Raw genomic sequence first — 22,008 nt, forward strand, 5'->3', positions numbered from 1 at the left:
GGAAAGCCAAGTGCTGGAGGGGAACAGCTTCTTGGTGGGTGTGTTCCAGAAGAACGTTGGTTACCCTCTTTGGGTAACTCAGAAAGCACTGGGGTGCCCATAACTCAGTATCTTTGACCTGGAGTTTGATTTCTGAGGGTTCGGCCTAGCATTTACATAAAAATTTAGTTTGGACATATTCTCAAGATTAGATGGGAGTTTCCCCAGGAGTTTTTAACAGGGGAAAGTAAGATAATATTCATTTAAAAATCAAGGTTGAGGTCCATCCACAGTTGAATATGTTGAATCTTATTTTTATTCAATTACTTTTGTTTGGAAAAAATAATTATTTCTGCAAGTAAGTGTTTTAGTTCAAGGATGAGGTGAAGTTAGAGGGTTTTTTGAAATTACTTTGCATAATAAAGCAGAAATTTGTATGTGCCGTAGTGAGTGACTGTTCTGTATTATGGAACCCCTTACGTGGGGGACAGCAAATACCATTCTTTGACTTCTTCCACAGTATGTTGTTTTGTTTTGTTTTAAGTTTCTTAGCACTCTTGGTGTGGCTTCAAAAATTCTCTGCGGTGTGTCATAAAATGATTTTTGAAAGCAACTTGTAGTTTATTAAAAGTTGGCCATTGGCTACTCATGAGGCCTTCTCATTTTTCCTGTTAAACAGAACAGATTTGAACAACTCGCAGAAGTTTAGAAAAAAATGAGACAGAAAAAGCTTAATTAGTTGTACTTGTAAATTTACATTTTTGACTAAAAGACAACCCTTTAAGGCTTTTTCGAAATGAGATATATGTAGGAGCAAATGAATTTAAACATGAAGTGGCAAGGTGGTTTTGAGAAGCACCTGCATGGATATGGTGAAAAACATTTGGAATGCTGTGTTGGACAAATGAACACACATTTAAAACACATACTTTATTTTCAGGAAAGTGAAGATCAGAAATCTTGCACCAATGGCTTGACTTTACTAAAGTGATATTCTATTTTTCTATCTGATTCTTATTGGGACTACTATGTCACTGAATTATTTCCATGTCCAGGAACTGTTCTGAGAAATAGTGCTTTCTGAAGAGGGGAGGGTATAGCTCAAGTGGTAGAGCACATGCTTAGCATGCATGAGGTCCCGGGTTCAATCCCCAGTATCTCCTCTTAAAAATAAATAAACCTAATTACCCCCCTCCCAAATTAAATAATACAATAATAAATTAATAAAATATTAAGAGAAATAGTGCTTTCTGCTCAAAACAGTTTTTTGACAATGCCTGAAATTATTTAACACATCTTGTTCCCAAGGATAAGTGCCATATTTAGCAGCTTTTGATTTTATTTTGTACTTATTGTTTATTTTCTTTATGTCTTCAGAAAAATTTTAATATCTTATTATTTTTGGTATGGAAAGCCTTCTGAAATAATTCTAGAGAATTTATTTACCAAGATTCCATAGCTAAGAGAGATTTTTACTGTTAAGTCCTTAAAAAGAATATCTTCAGAAAATAATTCACTGTCATTCTAGTTCATTTAAATTTAGTGTAATGGAAGAATTACACAGTAGATAAAAATCTTTTCTTTAAAAAAACGGGGAGGGAATTAATTCTTATCTATTGAAAAACAGTAAATTCCATCTTCTCACCTGAAACCTCACAGATAAATGACTAAAATTTCTTTGGTGGATTGAGAGAGAGTAACTGAAAGATGGAAACAAAAGCATTTATTTGGTCAAGTCGGAGGAGGCAAAGGAACTTTTCCAGATCTTTGACACCATTTGAGTACATTCGAAATGATCTTGCCAATGCTAACGGGAGCGGCATGTGTTTCAAAGGACACAAATTATTGTGTCTAAATGGTGGGAAATGGGTTATGAAATGAGTTAAACTAGTCAATGGTTTGGTCAGAATGTTTAAACCAGACAGTGGCAGTTTTCTTTATGGATTAGTATTTGTCACTTTTTAAGATACAGCATTTGGTGATGATTCCTCATATTTGGTTGTTTTAAATGTCTTATTGTGAGAAAGAAAAATATGCTAAAATCTTTATCTCAGGTGAAAAATACAGATGACACAAACTGATTGATTAAACGAAGCCCCAAATTTTAAATAACTGATAATACTCAGTGTCCACAAAAGTATGGAAAGACAGACGTCCTCTATTCTCAATGCTGAGACAGTAAAAGTGTAACTAATACAGTATTGTCATAGGTCATTTTTAAATTATCCTGTTTACTTGCTGAAGGTCTGACCTAGACATTCTTCTTCTGAAAATCCATCCTCATTTTACTTCATACAGGTGTGAAGGATGTATATACAAATATATTCACTTAAATTTTGTAATAGCCAAAAAAAAGAAAAGAAAGGAACAGATAACCCATATTTTACCAGAGGTGGTTATATAAATTTAGGTTTATCATGCAATTACATGCTGTGTGGCCATTAAGCATAAACTAGATCTATATACTTTAATGTGGAGAGATGGATATGACAGATTATTGAGTGACAGAAAAATCTTTAATATCTGTAGCAAGAATATAAAAATTATATAAATTATCTTTGAAAATAGGATTTGCATGTGATTGTATGTGTATTTGTTTTGAGAAAAGCATCTTGTACCTAATTGTGTGTGGTTTGGATTTTTATAATAAATTTACATTTCCCAATAATTCTCTTAGGAATTTGAATTTTTCTTAAAGATTTACATCTGTACATTATTGAAATAATTTCCATCTGGTAGCAGCATGCTTGATTTATAGATAATGTGTCAGAAAGGAAATTTTAAAATGAAATAAAGCTCATTTATGCTAAACTAAGAAAACTAGGATGATAAATTAAAAAACAGATCAGAGAGCAGAATTTTAATGCATTTAATTATCACGCAATGTAATAAGAGAAACTGTGCTAAGGAGAATGAATAAAGCTTGATACAACTCTTTGGTTTTGTAAAACTTGAACAAGTATCTTTCAACATCATTTCTGTTTATCATCTCAAACAATGTAAGAAATACAGAAGTAAAAAGGGGTAGATTAAGGATTATAGAGGTAAGAAAATCAGGTATATATTATTTTTGCGTGTTGCATATATTTATTACAAGAAGTTTTAACCACCTTCAGATAAACACCAATTTTAGCATTATACACATTCTTTAAAAACTAACAATAAAAATTTAGTGTCCATTGAAAGGCATTACTGTGTGATTTGAACTGATTATTATAATTTATAATGATGATATTTCAGCTTAAACTCTAGGCATCGAAGAGGTTCAGTACTTAAAATTTAAGATTGCAGCAAAGTCCGATCACAATTTTGCCCCAGGAATTGTCTACGCAGGTCAGGTTGGCAACAGACCAAACCAGAGGCCTACAGACAGTGTCTGTGTTAAGATTTCAGGCTTCAGGGACAAGTGACCAGAGGGCACATTCTAGCTCAGACTCTAATTGTGTTTCAGTTTTCGTCATCCATGAAACGATCTCAGTCTCCTACCTTACAGTCTTACACTCTTCAGTGTCACATGCTGCTTGAATCTAGTTAGTCGATATAAAATTGACAAGGAAGCAAACAGGAAGTGCCAATTAAATATGTAAGGAAATGGTTAATCGCTATGGTCTCATTGCGCTAGGGGCTAGTCACGGAAAAACGCAGCCCGATCGAAAAGTGTAGATATTGTACTGCAAGAGTCTCAGACTCAAGTCGCTACAGGCGGTTTGAACGAGTGACAAGCACTGGATATAAGGTAACAGAAACGGTGGAGGTTGTAGCAGATCTAATTACACCCAGCTGCTTGTTACCACACGGGGCTGTGGATCCATATTGAAAGTTTTTTTTTTTTTTTTAATTTTCAGGAGAAGGGAAGAATTAGGAATAATGATTCACAAAATTTCCCAATTTCTAAAATATTATGCTGGTTAAAGAAAGCATACCTGTGGGTTAAATCCAGGCTGTGACTTGCCCATCAGCAACCCCTATTTCCAGGATTAAGTCTGCAAAAACAACCAGAATTAGTGGTATAAAGTCATTTCTCCTTTCGGTGGGTTTGTGGCTTTGAAGATCACATCCTGGAAATGAAATGAAACAGAAACCTATTTATCACACTTACTCAATGTCTGAAAGGAAAACGAAAGAGAAAATTGTGGACCTGATTTTCTTGAATCAACTACACAGCTGCAAACGTGGGAGATGATGGTTCAGCTGATTTGCAATACTGAATTTGTAGTCTCGTGTGTACTGTATATTTCAAGGATAATCAGTTATATGTAATTTTTGTGTGTAATCATGAGACTCAGTAATACCTGTTTACCCTGGCTTAATGCTAGCTCTGTAAATTACAATTCTCTCATCAGACTTTAGGCTTTTTCTTTGCAAAAAAAGAGAGAGAATGACTTTTTCAGTTATACAACTAGCTTTTACATGTAATAAAACTTCCTCTGGCTCTTCACTTTACAAAGGATGTCTTTATGGTACTGTGTGGCCAATAGATTATTTTTGATATGGTTTCTTGCTTGGCCATTACTGGCTTCAAATTGCGTCCAATTCAGACATCTAATAAAATGGATGCATTTCTCTAATTACCTTAAATCAAGGGACCTAACTGATTCTCATTTCTGAAATTTTAAAACTTGCAAATGTTAATCTGTAGTGTTTTACTTAAGTCAATATAGATGACGTCTGTTCAGTGTCCCACAATTTAAGTATAAATATACTTAAATTTATCTTTATGATTATGTACTAAGGTCAGCATGCTTTCTAACTTTATAATCAGTATTAAACCGTATAGTATAAACATTAAACACCTGGGCGTGAAATTGAGAACTTAATAAGCTCTCATTGTCATTCGAGAGATTAGAAAGCAAACACATTGATGTGAAGGTAAATTTAAGGTTGGGTATATTGAAATAAAAACTTGCTGTTTGACTTCATCGATCTGTTAGCAAAATCAACTGTATTTCATTTCCTAAAGAGATAAACAGTGCATCACCCCTGGATAAGTATTTGTAATATTTTGAATTAGAGTTGTACAGATTGACTTTTGTTGCTGTTATTATTTGTGGTAAAAGTATTAGTATTAATATTGTTAGGAGGAGTCAACAGTTTTTCTTAAAAGACCAAATAGTAAATATTTTAGGCTTTGCAAGCCCAAGGTCTTTGTTGCAACTACTCAGTCATGCTGTTCTAGCCGAAGGATACCATGGAAAATGCAAAAATCAGCCAGGATGCCTGTGATCCAATAAAATGTTATTTACAAAAGCAGGCAGTTGGACCACAGGTGATAATTTGCCAATCCTTATATTAACATCACTTTATAGTTTCTTAGTGTTTTCGCGTATTCACAGACTCATTAGCACAGCAGCCTTGCATTAGCTAGATACGGATACTTTTTGCAGAGGAGGAAACAAGAGCTCAGACTACTGGCACGTACTAAGCAAAATAAATGAGACTCAAGGCTCCAGATGCTTCTGAAATCTACTGTCTTCAGAAAGTAAGCCGCTCTGAAAGCTGGTATTTATATGTTACTTAATTAACGAGAGACTTTCTTTCCACTTAGCTCTGAACTTTGCCGTCCCAGACCTTGATGACAAGATGACGGTACAAGCTAGAGAGAGGCCGCAGCTCAGACCCCAGCCAGTGGATCTGACGTATGCTTGGAATTTAAGAGTGCAAAGGCTTAGCCACAGTCAGGAAGATTAGCGCAGACGCGGCAGACTGGACGGCTGCTGTTACTTCATTAAGAAGAGTCCGTTCCTCACCCAAATTTTTTTAAAATACTTGTTGAATAATAAATGAATAATATGAAGACATGATTAAATATGTCCTGAAAGAAATGATTAGGAATAATAACAACATAGTTTATGTACAAACTAAAGCACTTGGACTCCATTTATAAATAACAATCACAGAACAATTATTGAACACACGCATTGAGTCAGATATTGTACCAGAGGCTGAGGGAATCCAGGAAAAATTCTTGTGCTCGAAAGGCTAACATATAAAGGGGAGTTATGGGGATTGTTAAGGGCAATCGACAAGAAAATGTATGTTAGACATGATTAAAAGCATAAGTTTTTAAAAGGTAAAGGACATGATAGTCTATTTTCAAATCTGTATAATTGTCAAAGTATACTTTATCTTTTTAATCTACCAAGTGATCATCAGCTAAAATGTTGCATGTTTTACTGAGGTGGATATCTTTCAAGAAAAATAGGTAAATTAAAGAAGACTATAGAAAAATAATCAAAGTTTCAACGTGAAATAAAAACGGATGCTAAATACCCAAGTCTTTTGACACCGCAAAGAAGGTTATTCTCATGGTTATGCGTGCATGTCTATTCAGTCAGGTGTTCCGTTGTCTAAGCAACTGGTTTAGTCATTTATTTACTTTTTGCCAGAGGGTTGGTATGAGGGTCTTTTGTTGATGTTCTTAAAAGTTTTGAACTTAACTCTTGCTTATTTTTTTTAAAAAAGCTTCCTACATTTTTAATAACGTACATTTGAACTGCATCAAATTAACTTAAATTAAAATAAAGTAAAAGGGACACACCACAGTGTACTTTTTAAATTTGTTCTTTCAAGGATACGACGTCTGAGGAAAAGTACAAGATGAAGAATAGTCTCTCTGGAACGTGAGGAACAGGATGGAAAAGGCCACAGACACGCCAAGGTAAGCCAGGAGTGTTCCGGCAATTCCTGGTTTTCCTATTTAAGCCTTTATTTCAGTTTTACCTTTTTAAGGCAAAGGGCTGTTCATCTCTTTATGTCCTTTGATTATTGAATTGTGATCCTTGAAGTCCACGATTCAGTTCCTCAGCCAAGAGATGAATGAAGTAATTGCTACGTTTTGTGGTTGCATTGCTTTTCCTGGAGGTCATGAATCTTCGTGGTTGTTGGGCGAGAGGAAATGCAGGATCAAGAGAGCCTCAGGCTCTGGTCCTAAACTTCGGTGGCTCAGGTGTGATTTCTGGCTAGTAAGCCGGCCTCCCTAAACTTTAGTCATCCGCCCGAGAATTCACAGCATCACGGGAAACCAAGAAGTACTCAAGACATTCCCTGAGATTTGAAAAGGAAACTGAATAAAGTCAGGTTATAAATGTGCTGAAAAGGAGTAAGAAATAAATGGTTAACTCAAAAGTGCTGTACGTGACTAATAAGAATTAACATAATTTTCTGAACTGTTTCCTAGTTCACATGTTAGAATTTTCAAAATATATTTTACTTTTCCTCAACAATCGTATTGCGATTAATACTGAAAAAGTTAGAAAAGCATGAGGATGTGAAATATACCAGAAAGCACGTCTGCTGTTTAGAGAGAGGACTTCTCTCCCTGCTGATACAGTAATAGTCAAAGATTCGAGTGTTTAGTGATTCACTGATTTGTTAAAAAACTAGTGGCGGCATTGCTCCTGTGTGCCACGTGTGATCACGGCTGGCCACGCAGTCTTTTTTCCTCCTTCACTGGTAAACTGAGAATTATAATTACAGCCACCTCATAAATGTGCTGTGCAAATTCAATGTATGAATGCATGCGACGCCTTTTAAAAGTACTTGGGGACAAAGTAATAATACTCAGTAATGGTACGTATCTTATTATAATTAAAATTAATGTTTGTTAGGAGAGATGAGAGGGTTTAAATAATTACAGGTAAAGCATCCTGGGCATTCAAAAGAGAAAGAAATGATTTCTTCCGAAGCGCCCCCGCCTCCTTCTCTAGTTCTGTTGTCTTCGCTCCTCCTTCCTTCCTTGTCACCTCGGAGGGTAGCCTGACTGGGAAAGAGCTGGAGTTTTCACTCACACAGACCTTGGCGTCTCAGGTCTGCCCCTGAGAGGATCCTTCAGCAGGCTGCTCCTTCTCCCTGAGACCTGGCTTCTTGTTATAAGATGCGTAAAATGTCTGATGCGTGATGACATTCGTGAATGTTGATTTGTCATAAGAGGCCCGTTTTAATAAAACGTTAAGATTGACTTAATGATGTTCTGTGATGTTAGGATAAAAGAAGATTTTGAAAATCAAAGAGAATTCCTTAAGGTACTAATAACTCAATTGACTCTATTAAGACATAAAGAATACGTTGAAGAACATAATAAGGATTACTTAAAACTCATTAGTCACGTGTGGTGACCCTGAAAAGTCAGAATTGTAACTCACAATGAGAAAAATACTATGTTGGCTGTGGGTCTGTCATAAATGGCCTTTGTTATGTTGAGATATGTTTCCTGTGGACCCACTTTGGTGAGGGTGGTTATCATGAATGGATGTTAAATTTTATCAAATGCTTTTTCTGAGTCTGTTGGGATGATCATGTGGTTTTTGCGTTTCCTTTTGTCAGCGTGCTGTATCATACTGATTGACATGCATATGTTGAACCACCCTGGTGACCTGGGAATGAATCCACCTTGACCATGGTGTATGGGCCTTTTTATGTGTTGTTGCATTTGGTTTGCTAATAGTTTGTTGAGGATTCATGCTGAGCAAAGTAAATGCATTTTATTTTATTACCACTATGATAAAAGGGGCTAGAAGATCTCCTTTCTAAAGTCCGGTTGAGGCTTTAGCATCGATTTTATGAAACTGAGTGAAATCAATGTAGCTAGTCCCCGATAAGCTTTGGATATACCGCTTTTATAGAAACAAACACAGAGTAAAATTTAAAAAGCGATTTTTATAGGGTATTTTAAAAAATCTACTTCATCAGTCTCAGTCTATATTTAATTTATGTACTTAAAAGCAGACTAGATTTTTATTTGTCAAGTTCACTTTTTAGAGGAACTAATATTAAAATCTAAGTACTTGCAATAATAAAATAACTTAACAGATTTTACTTAAATATTTACGATAATTATTTTACAAATTTGTCAATAAGCTATTTTAATGAATTCTAAGAGATTTTATTCCTCCCTTTTTCTTCCTTTCAAAAAGAAAAAAAGTTAAGTTCACCCATTTCTGCCATTGAAAGAATTATTGTGATTAATTGCTCTCATCACATCTGGCCAACTCTGATAATATAAGCCATACGGTTTACATACTGAGGTACTTCTTAACAATGAAACTTTCTCTTCTGAGAGTTGAACTATAGTAAAAAAAAAAAAAAAAGAGGATAGTAACTAGAGAACACAGCATGATTAAAGACCAAAGTTTAAAAACAAAGTTTAGATTTTCATGTGGTATAACTTTACACCATTTATATCAGTTTCAATATTTCATCTTACATCCCAAAGGATTTATGAGTGATTCAACATCACCAACGGACGTGATCTAAAGTTGAACCAGCGTTAATCGGAGCATCTTTTTCTCAAGTATAATACATGCCTATTTTTACAAAGATTACCATGAATCATGAATTTTTACTTAATAGAATATGAAATATATTCGATTTTATTTTATGTGTGTATGTGAGTAAAACAGATATAGATGTGCCACTCTACTTATTTATATATGTTTATACATATCTATATTAATTCCTCTGTGCTAGTTCAGATTCAGTTTTGTACCCTTATTATCTGTCTGTGAATGATTGTCAACGTTCACTTATTTAACAGACTTACAACATTGCATTATTCTTGGGAATAACACCAGTTAATTTATAATTCGTAGAAAAAAAGTGATCCACTAAAGATATATTTTACTGATTAGATTACATTTCATGGGTTTGTATGGGTGGCTAGTCACAAAGTTCTAAATTCCTCTTCTAAATTCACATCAAAAGTGGAGTCAGAGTCGTTATTTCAATTCACTCAGTCAAGGCAGCTTTCAAGCCCCACCACCTGCCCCTCCTGCCACACAACCTGGTAAGAAACCCCAGGAGCTCCCTCCTTTAGTGCCTCTGGGAAGTTCACACCACTCAAGACTAGGATCCAACAAGGGACCCTTCACCCAAACTCCACCCCTTAATCACATTAAAAGCCAAACCAGTCTCCTTACCCTCTTCCCTCAAACCACTTTAGGACCTGACATGGGGCCTCTCGTCTCCCCAGAAAACCTCGCTAAGTGAAGAGTAAACCTTTTCATACCCTCTTGAGGCAAGTGTGGCATCGTCAGCCTTGACATCTGAGCAGACCTTAGCTGGATGTCCACCCAGTATTTTCAGTGTCCACAACTGGTATTATTTAATGAGGTGGTGAGTAAAGAGGGAAGAGAGGGTTCTAAGGAGAAAGGAATTAACCCAGTTTTGGTCATGATGGCTCTGAAGTGGTCTGTGGATATTTAGTGGGTATCTCACGTGCACGGCAGCCACAGGTATGGAGATTGGGGATGGGTCTGGGCAGGTGGCAGTTTGAGGTCATCACACAGTAATCAAGGGTCTGGAGAGGAAGGGATCACTCAGGGGGGTGAATAGAGTTGGGAAAAGAGAGGGCCGGGCCATCGTTTCTGTTGAATTCTAGTCCACGTCGTTCAGTGCTCCTTCTGCTCTTCAGTGTGTCTCCGTGAGACATTCTTCTCAGTACAGCATTCAGCCTTCACTGAGCATCACTTAACTACAACCTAAGTTCAAGTCACAGAGTTAAACAACTACTTGACCAGTATTTGTTTTTAATGTAAAATAACAATTTTACTTCAGCAGATAGAAAAGAATGATGCTTCAAAGTATTGGTTATGCCAGGCTAAAATATATCATTATGTCTATAAGACAAGAAACAAATCATTCTAGCTGGGTAGGGTCTTACGATCAATTGGAAACACCAAACAAGCTAGACCTGTTATTTAGAGCTGTACAGTTATATCTGAGGCTAGTTAAATCTGCTGCTTATTAGTCAAGTTTAAATGTAAATATATATTCAAAAATATACAGGGATGAATTCTAATACTTAATCTTCTAAGTCAATCTCTAAAAATCCTGTTCTCCACATCATAACCAAGACAACTAAACAAAATTTCAAGCTTGGGTCCCAGGCATCAGTAATTTCTAAATCTCTCCGTGTAATTCCCATGTGTACCCGAGGTTCTGAAACATCACTAGAGGTGAATTGACATTGGTAGAAATAAGCAACATTTAAGTTTTAATTTTTAAATTTATATACTGTTTCAGAATGGATTTAAAATATTGCATATGGCTCTGCTGATTGAAATGTAACTGCTCTTTTGTAAACAAATCTGTTGATCTCCTGATGCCTCAATATGTCCATTTATATGGTAAAAAAAAAATTGTGGCTTAGAAGGATCAAGCAAAGTACGCACCTCGTGACTAATGGAGAAGTAATTTAATACCAAGTTTTTCTGGTTAGTTTCCATGTTAATTTACCTAGGCAGCATAGCTCAATGAGTCATCGATTAGCAATCCAGGATTTTGAATATTTTGTTCATGAAACACCCTGAAAATTTGCCATATTCCATTTTTAATAAGGCATGAATCAGGAAGCATTATACGATGTTTATACCCTTTTCTTATAAGTGCAACTAACTTTATCTCAATAAAAAGTTCAAATATTTCTACCAAACAGTCATGAGTATTTTCAAATCTATTATAATGTCTTCCCATATCCATAGCTTTGATTCTTGAGAAACAGTCATAACTTTAGACAACTTCAGATATAATTTCTGACCTCTTATACCAACAGGTTTGACATTTTAGTTATTCTTCACTTGGTAGGAGGAAATCCCCAGAGTTTCTTTTTTATGAAACAGCTACAAAATATTTAGTTAAGCTACCATCCAAACATCATCTGGTCAATTTTTGTTACTCAACTACGGGGCCGTTAAAGTCTCTAAGTACAGGGATCATATTTTAAGAAGGAAAAATCAAGCTCTTCCTGGAGAGTTTTCAAAGGAGAATTTAATGGTTTAATACAACTAAGATGATGATTCATATGCTAAATTGGGTTTACAACTTTGTATCATTATAAAAATTTTATTTGGGTTACAAAATCTCTTGGAAAACAATCAAAATATAATTCTGGAAAAAAATACTATAATCACATCGTCCAAATAACTAGATTTGAGCCACAAATAATGGTCAATTAGGTATTTCTGTTATTAAGAATGACTTAAATTTGGCATCATATTTCTTTAGGTTATGCAATAAATGTGTTGTAAATCATTTTTCTCTGAGATAACTTTTCAGTCTATAGTTTGAGAGGCAAAGATGGTAAACTAAAAATATTTGAAACTGTTTAAATTAAGTAAGGTAAATTTTTTCTATAGTTTTTCAAATGCTACCTTGCCAAATTTTTCTGAATATTTAAAATATATTCATCTTTCCTCTTCTAAGATATAAAAGCTAGGAATATTAACTAGCTAGAAGTTAATAAATTCAATGCTATAGCTTATGCTGAGTGAAGAGTCTTGTTGACTTTTTAATTTAAAAATATATAAGTGATGATGGAATACTTTAAATTATGAAGTTACTACTTACGACCTCAGAATCCTGGTTTGAAGGGTCATGCTGATTGGTCCAAAAGTAATTCCGTCTGTTTGCCAGTGATTGGTCCAGGACCCCAGGCCTAAGCTAGTTGGTGTACAGAATCTCCTGGACATGTGAATTGGTTCAGATGTTTCAAAAAGTGCCTGGAAGAGGATAACAGATGAGAAGCATCTTTTAAGTGAATGGATGTGATACCAAGTTTAACCCCAGTGGGATATGAATTTTGGAAAATAAAGTTGTTTATTCTTAATAATGAACCTCTGTAAAAAAATAATTGCAGTGCTTCTTTCTATAAAATTTTTTATCTATGGAAATAAGGCCAAGAAATTGTAGAACCATCTTCTGCCAGCCTGTGGAAGTTGTCAACACAGAAAATAGAGGCAAGAAAACCTCAGAGAAATTAAGTTAAAAATTAAGGAGAGTTAGAGACTTGACTGACCCTTGACTGATGGTTTCCAATCAGTGACTATTTCACTTATTTTGCTCTATTATTTGAGGCAGTTTAAGTTGGATTTTTCTGTTACTTATTTCCAAAAGCATAATTTTTGGATATAATCTCCCTGTGTTTGTATAGATGTACTGGCAACTGTACACTGCCGAGTCCTCTGTACAATCTCTGACCTGCAGCCTATCCCAGACTTTTTTCCCGTGAGGATTCTCACTGCTTCTTGTCTCCAGGTAACGGAGGCAAGAGGCAATACTGGTGTTAATCCATGTTTCTGCTTCAGATCCCCCTCTCCAGTTGTCCCCCAGATCTTCCCATCTCCTCATTACTGCCCCGGCTCCATTCCAGATCATCGTTCCATCCCTGACCCATCGTAAAAGGGTCTGTGCCTCGTGAAATGTAAAAGCACTTAAAATACCAAGCAGTATTCACATTCTTTATGTCTTCTGAAAAATAGTCTTAGAAAAATGTAAATAATTTAAATGAGTTTGAAGAATACATGTGGAGTGACAAACACACATCATTATAAACACTTTTTGTTTAGTTTCTAAGAGGGCAGTCATTGCCTATGTCTGACAGAACTCCTTAGTTGAAGTAGCCTTTTCATTGTTTGCAAATGAAATCTAGAGTGGGTTGTCTAAACATTTATAAATCCACTGTTGGTATCCACTGGGTGAATTCTCATAGAGATTAAAAATGTTAATGTAAATAAAAGAGGAAAAGCCATTATAGAGGTTAAAATAGGTGATAATTTAAAGTTCAAAGACTGACCAAAAAATAATAGGAAGGTAAAACCATCCTTCAATAAACAAGAAAAATATTTCACCATTTTGAGGGATTAAATTAGAAATACAGTCCAGCTCTTCTGATGTCACTAATAAGTAATGATACCTACTTATTTTTTTTTAACAAAATCTCTTATGAAGGGCAAATAGTAGAGCTGTAGTAAGTTTATTGATGTCAATTTTGTTTAAGTCAGTGCTATGGCCATAAAGCTTTCAGTTCAACAATAACAAAGAAAATGGTGAGGGGATCAATGAACTTTGGATGCAGTGAGAAGAGTGGAGGATTTCGGTATTTGACAAAGTTAATGAATGTCTCCTATGAATATTAATTAGTAATAAAAAGTGTTCTGCCTTTGATTTTTTATTTGATTCTTTTAAGGTGGCTGATAGGCAATGGTTGCATCAAAATGATGATGACATCAAAATGTATTACTTTATTTTAAATCATGCTTTTTTTTAATCTGTTTTTCAATTTTGAGAATAGAATATGAAAAGTAAGATCCTTATTTGAAAACTCTTCAGTTGAGGATGGGGTGTCCACATGGTCTACTTTCTTTCAGCTTTGACCATAATAGAGGTATGGCTACCTGTCCTTAACAATCCCTAAAGACCTTTGACATTTTGTCTTAATGTAGGCAACAAAAGTTAGCCCTGAAAGTGAACGTTCTCACATTATGAGGTAAACAAATAACACTATACTGTATAGTTTACAAACTATACATATGGTATATGTGTATTTATTTATAATCTACTGTATGCCATGTACTCTAAAATTAATTACCATTACACATTGCTAAGGTTTTAGGAATAATCTTAGTGGTTCGAATTGTGTCTGTCTTATTACAGGCTTTCTTTTTGTCTTCTGTCCTGCAACTCTACATTCTGGTTATTAGAGCTTATATATTAAACACAAACACATAATAATCCTGGTCTATAAGCTATGTATAATTAATACTACAATACCCAAAATTGGGGGCTTTTACACATAGATATTTTTAAAAAGTGTTTTAGAACACCTAGTTAATCACTCCTTACAAGCTGCTTCGACTTTCAACCATCATTTTTAACTTAATCAGTGTAAGACCATTAAAGGATAAAATTATGAAAATTCTGAAAGATACAAGGGAAAAAGATCCTCTATGGCTACACCCAAGATGTAAAGACTGAGATTTTTGTCTCTTTCTATGTGCTTTCTATGCTTATCATGTCTAATAATGCAACAAAATAACATGAGATTTTAATATTAGAATCTATATAATCTGTGAAAGTTCTTCTGATGTTTGAAATCTCTTTTTTAAATGGTAGTACTCTCAACGTATCTGAGTATCTATTTGTTAATGGCATCAAGTAACAATCTCTACCCTTATTGGTAATTCATATAACTTTACTTGCATATTTAAAATAGATTATTCTGTCTGTTCCTGTTATTGGCAGCTGTGTTTATTTCTGTTTTCTTTACCCTCAACAAGGTTATTACTTCATATAATCTTGAGATCTAACTGTAAATTTACAGTATAATTTATATGACTAGTACTTAAGCTTAGCCAGGTAGAATTCTCAAGGACATAACTCACTTTTAATTAAATCTTTTAACATATACCACAAACCAAATGGTCAAATAAGACTGCACATTTTGGCATCTTCTTAGATGTTTGCAGCTAAATATAGTTTAGATTTGGGGTAGGGGGTAAACCAATCCTGTCTTTAGTAATGAAACACTAAATTTGAAAGTGGAAGTTTGGCTCCTGTTCCATTCTGTCACTAACTCACCAGATAGTAACTAGAAGTCAGATTCTCTCCCTAAAGAATGTGATGAACAGTGAAGATCTCTGACAATTCTTGGATGGCAAATCTCATTTTATAATCATCATGCCTCCAGAGTAACTTAGATCTGTGAAAGTTGCCTTGCAAAAGGTAAAAGAAAAATTGTAATTTTAAAAAAGAAAGTTGATGTAACTCTATCCTGCATCCTTTAGTGACTTAAATATTTATTGATTCCAACAAACTATGGATTCTCCTACAAAGATGATGCCAGTAGTCAGTTATTTCCACATGTGCTTATACACACACACACAGACACACACACACACGGGTATCATGTTAGTATTCAGTGCCTACAGGTATCGGTGGTCAGCCTAGTATACAAAGTGATAAGGGTATTTCTGGAATTTTTGAGAATTTAATATTATAATAGTGTTCTTCTTTCTGTTTCCTCAAGGGTTTTCTGATTTCCCTAGTGTGATAGGATGAGTAACAGTCCCTCAAAAGATAGCTGTCTTCTAACCCCTGGAATCTGTGAATATGTTACCCTACGTGACAAAAGGGACTTTATAGCTGTGATTAAGGATCTTGAAATGAGGAGATTATCCTGGATTATCCAGATGGGCCCAATATGATCACAAGGGTCTTATAATAAGAGGTAGACAGGAGGGTCAGAGTCAGGGAAGGTGACATGATAACAGAGGCTAGAAGAATGTCGGATGATGGAAGCAGATGATAGAGTGATACAGGGCAATGAGCCAAGCACTGCAACAGCTTTGAGAGGCTTGGAAGACAAAAACCAGATTCTCCCCTAGAGCATCCAGAAGTTGCCTTGTTCTTCATTTTAGCCCAGTGATACCAGTTTCGAACTTCTGTTCTCCAGAACTACAAGAGGATATACTGCATTGTTTTAAGTGATTAGTTTTTAGTGGTTTGTTTGTTACAGCAGCAAAAGGAGAGTAAAACACTTAGCATCGTATTTTCTCCCTTAGCTCTCCAGTTTTATCAGGTGATGATCCCAGTGAATCATTGTCTTCCCAAAATATATTGCCCCATGGGGAATCTCAAACCGGCAGTCTATCTATCCTTATTTTGGAGGGTTTGTTTATTCCAGAAAACTCTACACGTTCATTTGCATTCATAGAGTACATGCAATAAATTGCTTTTGTCTTGGCTTTCAATAGACCGAATTGTCCCTTTTCTTTCTCTTTTTTTTTTTCCTTCACACTAAGCAAAACTGGTGAATATAATCTGAAAGATGGTAGCTTTTGCTAGGAGACATATGTCTGTCACAATAATATTTGGACACTTCAGCACATAATAACAATCTTTGGTCATTTTAACAGATCACATCTTCAACACATGGAGAAGTATCTTTATGCCTGTGTATGTGTTTTCAAAAGCTTATACATTTTTCATGCATATAATGCTTTTGCCTTTCCTTTTTATATTTTAATCTTGATTCCTGAAGTGTATACAAATAGTGTTCAAATAACTACAGAAAATATATTGTTAACTTGATCAATTAACTTATTAAACCATCGTTTTCTATGGAGAAGCTACTGTGCTCCACGTAGCAGTGAATGCTGTAGTAATTGTGGTCCGTCCCTCAAATGAATAAACAAATGTTGGCAAATTGGGAGGAAACAGTCTTGAAGACAGCCAGAAAAAATTTAACACAATCATTTTGACAAAAATTATTGAAAACTGTCTGGTAAATAGAGTAGCGGATTAGAAACACCTGATCTTTTGTTTCTGATGTTCCAATAAGATGTGTATGAAAATTCACAGGAGGACAAAAACTGGAAATACTAGTAAGAAGGAAACATCATGTTTGACCCTTCATTGACTGGATTTGATAGAGATGAATGTCTATAAAGGGATAGCTTTGTAACCACTCCAGTCTCTACCCTCTCCCATAGAACATTAGAGAGATTCTCCAAGAAGATGTATCAGACTTTGACTCACTCTTTGTATGCTGCTACCTCTGTGAACCAGGGGCATTGCTTGCCAAAAAGAATAAGAACAGCGAAAAAGTGATGCTTCATCCTTTATCAAAAAAAAAAGAAAGAGAAAAATATATATGCATTTCTAAGTCCACTTAGAGTTAAATCTCAGTACCTGGCATAGATGGTAAGAAAAAGGGATGGGTGAAACACATGGCACCTTTGGATGTGTAGTCAAGTAGTAAACAGTGTGACACAAAAAGGGACAGAAGCAGCAAAGCTGGAGGAGCAGAGAGCCCTCTGGATGTGGTCTTCCAGTTACTGTGCTGCATCAAACCCACAGGAGACCTGCACCTCTTAGCTGGTGATCTGTTCTTAATCCAGTAGCCTTACGCAGACGAATGAATGCTTGCTAATCTATGATCATATTTTGACCTAAAAATTAGAAAACATCTGAGCGTTGTCCTTTAAAAAAAGATGCAAGGCTACATATGTTCTGAAATAGAGAAGCAGAGTCGTAACTTGAGAACAGCCTGGAAGGAAGGCCGAGACAATGCTCAAAATGCAGAAAACCATCAGGAAACAGTAAGGCACGAAGACAATCAAGACCGTGCTGGGTGGGGTGCAGTAAAGAGTGAAATTGCCACCGGAGAAAACTTAAACAGATTTTGGTAGGACAGACCATGGAAAAATCATCCAGCATTAAAAAGGCCAAAAAGAATGAAACACTGAGACGGTTACATTTCTGGAGCAGCGAGAACAAACATCAAATCAAAGACGTAGAGAGGATCCCAAGGATGGAGCCTGAGCCACAGAAGCAGACAGACCGTAACAGTAAGATGCATTTCTAAGGTCAGATTGTCTGCATCCCTGCTCCCATTCAACACCCCCCGGGTAGCTCCATTTTTGCACGTCGTCAGCTGTAAACAGAGCTTCCTTGATTGCTGTACAGTTTTTTCACTGGCACAGCCATTTCCTAACCAAGAGAAAATGAAACAATTCTTTTCACTCTGGGTCACCATATTTTCTTTCCTTTTATTCTGGCAGTTGGTTATAGACTTAGGCCTACCACCCACCACCTGTCAGAGTTTCTGCTGCAAGAAGTGCCCTTCTGTCCTCTGTGCTATTGTGTGTGGTGTTTTCTTGTCATATCCCGTCTACCCCAGTGAAGTGCCGTTGCTAATAAAGCTGTCAACCTGTTTCACGGCTACTTAAAAATGTGTTACGTATTTAGCTGAAATCTTCAAGCATTGCTTTCTACCCAGTATACTGCGGGGGTTGTGTTATTACTGGTAATCTCATTTGAAAAGTATTATTATCAAATGGAAATTTAAAAAGAGGAGGCCAGTTGTGTAAAGAACTTCTGTGTGCGTGTCTTAATTATATTCCAGCGTTGTCCTTCTACTTGGCAATAACCGTATTTGAGTTTGAATACCAGAGTACAAGGACATTCTATTTTTGTTTCCAGCATTTGCATTACATTAATTGACGTTCTCAAAAAAGGAAAAAAAGAAATGGTCTGTGTAAGGTCAATAGTTAGCATTTTTGTTGCTCGGACAATAATATGTTTACAGTGCTAACTGCAGTTAACATTGTCATTACACATTAGTCTGATGTATGTGTTTCTCCAGTTGCCTGTAGACAAAAAAAAAGCATGCTTCACTGAACTGGTTTATTTAAATTTCTGAGAATAAGTTAACGGGTTACACACATTTCATTGTCCTAAATACAAGGACAAGGACTAACCTCTCCTGTCTAATGCTATTTCTCTTTACTTAAATCCTATGAAAAAAAAAAAAAGAAATGATTTAATGAACACTGAATTAAGTTTACCTCTAGTAAGATAATAAGAGCATTTGTTTATCATACTTCAAATATGGTGGTTTGAAATATGATATCTGAGCGTTAAGTCTCTATAGTTTCTTTATGAGATTCAGAAGTAGATTTGGATTGATTTCTCCAAAGTCGAAGTATAATGCTTGCTTTTTCTAGTAGAGGAATGATTGGCTTATTTATTCAGTGTCTCCAAAATTTAGATTAAAGATTAATTGCAGCGATGAATAACTAGACATTATGTAATCAGAGCTAGAGTATGTAGGCAAAATTAAAGATTCAGTATTTTCTCAACAGTATTTTCTCCTCGGTCTTACTGTTTAACCACATGATTTCCACATATAGTCCAAGAGTCACCTGAGTAAAGCAATAACGTGTTAGTAACGTTCCACCAATACTTCTCTGAATCTGTTTCAGTTTTCCTATGGCTGTCTGCCTTCTGGTGATCTCTGGTCTCCCTGCAACAGTGTCAGCATATTTATGGTAACAGAACTGGAAAGAAAAGACTAAGGGTGATCGTACAAAGCCCAAGTCAGAGTGGCTGTTGGAGTTTTATGGGAAATGACATTACAGCCACTTTTCTAGGTTCTGACGAGTATGCAGTTAGCTCTTGTCGCTAACGTGTTTCCCATCCCTGGTGATTAACAGTGTTTCCCACGGCAGGCTGCTCTCTGGAGAGTGTTAAACACACCCCTGAAAGAAACAGCCCCACATACCTAGTTGCACCATTGATGGCACTAAAGCCAATCACGAAAAGTCCAGCCTTGACTTTACAACTTGACATACAAGTAAAAGAAACAACTCCAGTGTGTCCTGAGGTTTCCAGAGATTCTAATTTAATGCCCTTCTTACAAGCTCTGCTCTTTGTAGACACAACATTTGAAATATATTTCCAAACACTTCATGCTATCTTGAAAAATAAAACAAGGAGACTCTTAACTGGGAGCCTGTAGCACCAAGTCCGCTTTTTGTATGAAAAGGTACAAACAGTGCTTTCAAGTGGAAATAAGGGAACTGATAGCCAGCTTCCAAAGTGACTTCCCCTGGATTCACTTCGCTGGGACTCCATCACAAAGCGGCTGAGGTTTCAGAGAGCGACTTCTCGTTTTGAGTTCAGGAAGCTAAACCTCATTCAAACAGCAGCTCAGTTGTTTCTGTATTTACAGTCTCATGTGGGGAGACATTGTCTTCAGCCTTTAACTCCCACAGACATCAGCTGTAACGCAGTGAAAGGGACAACTTCCTGCTCACACTGGCAGAACAGTCCGGGAGGAAGGTACTGGGTCCACTGTCCAGTGACCCAAGGCACAGTCTTTCCATTTCTTATGTAAATAGAATAAACACGGAGTCTGTGCATCTTGATTGAACTTGACACATAACTTCTTTAGACCTCCAATTTCCTGTGTCTCAGATGCTCTTATCTCATCTTCCCTTTTTAACATCTTTATTAATCAGGAATTCTTGGGCTTCTCTTTTTGTGAAGTGCCATTTAGATAAGCTTTTTCCCCGCTGAGTATTCTTTGGAATTTGTATCCAGACGAGCATACGTATTTGTGATTTGATGTCGTAATGTCACATCCTTGGGCTCTAAAAAATTTACTTGGTTTTAGCATTTTTATGCAGCTGCTCTTCAACTACAGAGTCACGTAGATAGGACTTTGTTTTTGCAATGATTCGTTTTGCTCTTTAGAACTTAATATGTGAAGGATGTCAATTAACACTGCCTCATGGACATGACTGTGTTGAATTTTTGGCAGTGCCTTAGTTCTGTGCTTTCAGACGTTGGCCTTAACAAAGCTGCCTCTTTTCTTGTGCTGTTTCTTCTTTGACTTATTCTTTTGACGGTTGTAAAAATGGCAGAATATTAGCCATGAATAATTTTAATGGTATGCAAAACCGGTAGAAATTTTTAAGAGTTGTGTTAGGAAAAGTAAAGGTTATTAAGGTTTTCACATTCAAAATTTTAAATGCCAACAAATCACTGTATTTGTTGTTTTAGGAATTCCAGAATTGTTAGTCTTTTTATTTTTTTCCACCTGGAAAGACTCAATCCTATAGGATTGATCTAGCAAAACCTATCCAAAGAAAATTCAGACAAATTCATAAGCTATCACCAGAAGAGAAGTAACACTGTGATAAAGCATACAATTAGATTTTTTTTTCTCTAGGAAAGAAGTAACTTTAAAGGAGTTGCTGTACAAACAGTAACATGAATAATTATTTACCAATTTGTGTATCAAAATTATACACTTTGAACAGAAAATTACTAATGTTGGAGAGTGCAGAGAAAAAAAGGCAGAAAGAAAATTTAAATTAATAAGTTTTTCTCAACATGCAGCAATAACCGTTAAAAACTGACCCAACTGGAAATGTCATGCATCTTACAAGTGTGTTAGTTACACAAGGACACACAGATGTGTAAAAATTCACTGAGCTGTATGCTGAAGTTTCATGAATTTTACTATGCATATAATACCTCAAGGGAAAAAAAAGTTTAAAAATTTCAGCTCTGCAGCATTTAGTAATACATGCTCAATATATGACTAAAAATATGCAAACTATATAAAAAGGATGGTTTTAGCAGTGACAAGTGTGATGGCCAAGTTTTAGAAGCATCTCAAGTGTCCATTATGAAATTAACTCATTTTTGTTTTTCTGCATAATGGAGTCCTATACAACTATAAAGTTATATCATTTTAGAGAAAAATGTTCAATGACATTTAAATATCTTCACAATATGTTAATTATTAAATCAATTACAAAAATAGGTCTACAGCATAACCTAGCTTTTTAAACCAAATTTGTGGATATATTAGAAAGCAGACGAGTTTCCTAGAAGGTGTGCACAAACCTTTAATAACGCTCATAATTTTGGTGGGATTAGGGGTGATTATTTTCTTCTTTGGGC

General features: G+C 35.6%; 1 protein-coding gene across 9 annotated transcripts in view; it reads left to right on the plus strand.

Moving 5' to 3' along the window:
- Positions 1-22,008, plus strand: part of NEIL3 (nei like DNA glycosylase 3) — a 357,474-nt gene that overhangs the window by 92,378 nt on the left and 243,088 nt on the right. For all 9 annotated transcript variants that reach the window (XM_074353672.1, XM_074353677.1, XM_074353676.1 and 6 more), the window contains one exon: positions 6,550-6,637. The gene's annotated coding sequence lies outside the window, so the exon portion shown is untranslated. The remainder of the gene's footprint in view (positions 1-6,549; positions 6,638-22,008) is intronic.

Source organism: Camelus bactrianus, chromosome 26 (assembly GCF_048773025.1).
Source record: "Camelus bactrianus isolate YW-2024 breed Bactrian camel chromosome 26, ASM4877302v1, whole genome shotgun sequence".
Classification (NCBI taxonomy): Eukaryota; Metazoa; Chordata; class Mammalia; order Artiodactyla; family Camelidae; genus Camelus; species Camelus bactrianus.